Source organism: Berghia stephanieae, chromosome 12 (assembly GCF_034508935.2).
Source record: "Berghia stephanieae isolate SIO BIC M18660-M18661 chromosome 12, UCSD_Bste_1.3, whole genome shotgun sequence".
Taxonomy (NCBI): Eukaryota; Metazoa; Mollusca; class Gastropoda; order Nudibranchia; family Aeolidiidae; genus Berghia; species Berghia stephanieae.
Genome location: NC_088371.1, coordinates 1,618,459 through 1,623,458, shown reverse-complemented (window position 1 = coordinate 1,623,458; position 5,000 = coordinate 1,618,459). Strand labels below are relative to the sequence as shown.

Genomic DNA, 5,000 nt, shown 5'->3' with positions numbered 1-5,000 from the left:
CAGGTTAATACAGTTTAGTGAGAATTACTCAAAAACGCGGATGGCAAAAAACAATAACAAAGACTCGAGTGACGTCAACTTCGAACTATAAACGATCATGGTTACACACAGTTTTGTATGTTGGTCCTTTATACTTCCGGATGGCAATGTCCTTTGCCAAGCGCATACTATCTATAGAATAAACACAGAAAATTATGTGTAAACTTAAACGTTTATAATATGATCGAGAAAATCGTGTGATAACTAGTCACCCATTTGTCGGTATAAAAACAATAACAATGATCAGGGAGAGGTCGATTTCATTCACTTTATTGTTTATAAACAAACAACTATGTTTGTCCGAGCCCGTTTGATAGTGTGTCACAAATTTCATATTTTGATTGGTCAAAAATCTACTGATTAATTACAACGATGCCTCCTGGTCTTCATTTTCACAAAGAAAACAACCACACGGATGCGATTCAGACCCCTGTTTACCAAGTGAGCAGCAACAACTCGTGCTCCAATGAACCCCAGGTCGCATCGCTCTTGCTGTCCTCTTGGTGAAAGTTGATTGGATGTGATGCTGTTGTAATCATAAAGTTGAGCTTTTATATAGCGCAATATCCACTAAACGTGCTCAAAGCGTTTACAAAGGGTTCCTGACCAACAGCAATGAGACATGACGCCTGTTAGGCTATATATACAATTTTTTTTCCCGACAGATACCACACTGTTAACGGCCAGGTATTCATTTTACACCCGAGTACGGTGAGAAAATATATGAGTTAAGAGCCTTCTCTAAGGACTCAACTCTGCGCCGAGCGAGGCGAAACCCAGGACCTTCCGATCCAAAAGCGAGTGACATACCACAAGACCACATATTCTTACTTATGGGGATGATCGATTTGACCTTTCCATGAACTCGGCTGATTGGACACATTGCAAAATGTGCTCAAAGTGACCCACAAAGTGAAAAGTGTTCACAGTTTTCGAACCGTTCAAATATCACGATTGGTCGTTTTGTTCAGCTTGACACATGTATATCTTTACAACTTTCATAAACAAAGCAGCGTGTTTACATTTATTAAGAAATGTCCAATCGTTGTACAGCAACAGATCATGTGATCGATGACTCTGTTGGACGAAAACCTGAAATAGATACTTCCATTTACTGTCTTACTTACGTACTTATTTAGTATCCTACTGTTTCTTACTGAGATGTTGTTTCAGAGTTGCCAACTTGAAAATTCAAAAATTCGTAGTTTCCAAGGGAAAAAAGATAAAGTTTAAAAAGCTTTAGAAATAAATAATTTGCCTTTAGTAAGATCCAAAAATGCTCATAAGTCCTGGATATCGTTTCTAAGCTTCATTTTCAACAAGCTTTATAGATAGAACGAAGATGACGTCACTCGTGTCTTTGTTATTGTTTTCTGCCATCCACGTTCATGAGTAATTCTTACTAAACTGTATTAACCAGACTATAAACGTTCAAGGTTACACATAGTTTTGTGTGTTGGTCCGTTATACTTCCGGATGGTGGTGTTGTGAACGTCTTAGACAAGCGCATACTATCTGTTGAGTCAAAGAGGCGAACGCAGATTTCTAGTTGTATTTGTACGAATTTTTCGTAGTACAGTGTCCTTGTCAGGTCTGGTTGTTGTGAACAAATAGACACCTAGATAACCACGCCTCTCGGACAGTCGTCATAATGTAAACAATGGCAGTCATAGGATTCAAGAGTCTGATATCAGGTTCCCCCAGCAACCAGCAGATTGGTTCTAAACAAAGAAAATCGGTGCTTTTTCTTCTTCATGCTGGCTAGATCTTTTTCACGTGTCATGTGATCAGAATGTATAAAAGTTAAAACCTGATCAGATTTATAATGTTTTTCTCCTCTTGATACACTTTTATGCTCGTTGGAGAAATATTTCATAAAAGCACCCGCCATTGTTCAGATAGTTTAGAACCAGTTGCTAAGTCACTGTGCGTCATTACAAGGGAAGCAACGTCACTCCATATCTTTTATTATCGATGGTATGTGTCTAAGTAAAATATCGAATGTTCTACCGCTTGATCAATAGAACCGAAACATAAATAAATCTATGCGTGACCTTAGACGTTTACAATCTGATCGAGAAAATCGTGTGATAACTAGTCACCCATTTGGCTGACCCCACTGTTTTTTGCCAAAAAATGTTTCAAAATTTTGCAAAAAAAAGATGAATTTTGCAGAAGAAAATAAGTAAATTTTGCAAAAAGATTTTCAGGTTTCTAAATATGTTGTATCACACCTAACAACTAGCATCATGCAATCCACGTAATATGATACCCCCGCCGAATTACGCAATATCAAACTCAAAATTATGCCAAATTATGGGACAAAATGGCAAATTTTGCCAGAAATTATGCTGAATTGGAAATAGGCACAAAGTTGGAAAGACAAAATTACAATTAAAATCTTCATCACCGCGGGGATAGCATATTTCGCAAAAATTAAAAAAAAAAAGAAAAGAATCGAAGAATTTGTCAAAAATGTGCAAAACGTGCAGATTTTGCGGTTACAATGAAAATCAGAAAATTTCCCCTAATTACTATGCGCTTGGCTGAGAACTAACTTGTAATATCGCCTAACAGGCGTCATGTCTCGTTCTGCATGTTAAGTATTGTTGTTGGTCAGGGATCCTTTGTAAAGCGCTTTGATCATGTATAGCGGATATTGTGCTATATAAAAGCTCCAGATAAGTCTGCCCAGGCAACTGGAAACTACATCGCTCCACGAAGTAAGAAAGACGATACGGACCAAAACCCCATCTCATATTGGTATGACACTCGACTTTGGATAGGCGTGGCCGCGCTAACGTTTCATTCATACTGCAACCACCATTGAGTACAGACGATACAAGTCCCGTCCTAAATGTTAAATGTTGCTGTTTAACAGGGAACCCTTGTAAAACGCTTTGAGCACGTTTAGTGGATATTGCTCTATATAAAAGCTCAATTTTTTATTATTAAAAAAAAGTTATTTTGCATTTTATTTTATTTTATTTGTTTTCCACGTTAATTTTTGTATTGTTGTGCTGACGAAGGGTTTGTACCCGAAACGTCCATTGTCTGTATCGTTCCTATAGGAACCTCTCCATTTTCACTCTGTCGTTATTGCTTTCCTGAGAGGGACGTGTGAAGCACTTGCGGAGGCGTCAGTGATCCCCTGTTTTGATTGGACAAGTATCTACTGGTTAGCATTCTCAATAGTCTTCAACAGTCGTACTGTCACTTCCTTCCTTATGACGCATGGCAACTTAGTAACACTGGCTCTAAACTATCGGAACAATGGCTGACGCCGTATGAAATATTTCCCCGGCGAGCTTAAACGCGTATCCAGAGGTAAAAAACCCCATAAATTAGATCATGTTTTGACTTTTACACATTCTGATCACAAGACATATGAAAAGGGAATGAAAAGTTCTAGCCAGCATGAAGAATAAAAAGTAATGATTTTCTTTGTTTAGAACCAAGATGGCCGCCGTTGCCGGGCGCGTGACATCAGACTATTGAATCCAATTATTGCCCATCCTTTCCCCTCCTCCCCCCCTCTCTCTCTACATTCCTATCTATATCTCTCTCTTTCACTCTCTTTTCTCCCCTCCTCTCTTTCTGACTTAATTAGTGTATGTGTGTGCGTTTGTATGCAACAGAGAGAGACACACACACACGCGCGCTCACACGCAAACACACACACACATACACACATTATATATATATATATACATATATATATATATATATATATATATATATATATAGAGAGAGAGAGAGAGAGAGAGAGAGAGAGAAAGAGAGAGAGGCAGGGACACACACACACGCACGCACACAAACACACGCACACACACATCCACACAAACACAAACAGATAGATAAATAGATAGATAGATAGATAGATAGATAGATAGATAGCGAGAGAGAGAGAGAGAGAGAGAGAGAGAGAGAGAGAGAGAGAGAGAGAGAGAGAGAGAGAGAGAGAGGGGGGAGGGGACAAAGAGAGGGATGGTGGTAAACATGAATATAATGAAAGAATACAGGTCCGTATAAATGTTATGCGTTTAGGTAACATACTCACAACGTATGCCACCAGATGAATCCAACCAACATGCTTAATAGGATTCAAGAGTCTGATGTCACGACCGCCCAGCAGCTAGCAGCTTGGTTCTAAACAAAGAAAATCGGTAATTTTTATTCTTCATGCTGGCTAGAACTTTTTCACATGTCATGTGATCAGAATGTATAAAGTCAAAACATCAGATTTATAATGTCTTTCTCCTCTGGATACACTTTTATGCTCGTCCTAAGCACGTCCGCTATTGTTCCGATAGTTTAGAACCAGATACGAAGTTACTTTGCGTCATAACGAAGGAAGTGACGCCACAACTGTTGAAGCCTATTATGATAGCTCTTTAAAATCAAACAAAAGATTGACGTCACTCAGGCCTTTGTTATTGTTTTTTTTTTGCTCACTAAACTGCATTAACCAGACTATAAAAGTTCAAGGTTACACATAGTTTTGTGTATTGGTCCGTTATACTTCCGGATGGCAATGTTGTGAGTTTCTCAGCCAAGCGCATACTATGTATATCTGATTTACAGAAGGAACGAAGTTGACGCCACTCAGCTCTTTGTTATTTATTTAGACAGTCTGTTACTAATCAGTTCTTACAAATTATATTATATCAATCAGCCTATAAACGTTCAAGGTTACACACAGTTTTGTTATTTATTTAGACAGTCTGTTACTAATCAGTTCTTACAAATTATATTATATCAATCAGCCTATAAACGTTCAAGGTTACACACAGTTTTGTTATTTATTTAGACAGTCTGTTACTAATCAGTTCTTACAAATTATATTATATCAATCAGCCTATAAACGTTCAAGGTTACACACAGTTTTGTTATTTATTTAGACAGTCTGTTACTAATCAGTTCTTACAAATTATATTATATCAATCAGCCTATAAACGTTC

General features: G+C 37.9%; 1 protein-coding gene across 1 annotated transcript in view; it reads right to left on the bottom strand.

The window, feature by feature from the left end:
* LOC144957982 (uncharacterized) overlaps positions 1 to 5,000 on the bottom strand; it is a 25,774-nt gene that overhangs the window by 14,696 nt on the left and 6,078 nt on the right. Inside the window, exon 2 of the mRNA XM_078889550.1 lies at positions 4,100 to 4,188. The gene's annotated coding sequence lies outside the window, so the exon portion shown is untranslated. The remainder of the gene's footprint in view (positions 1 to 4,099; positions 4,189 to 5,000) is intronic.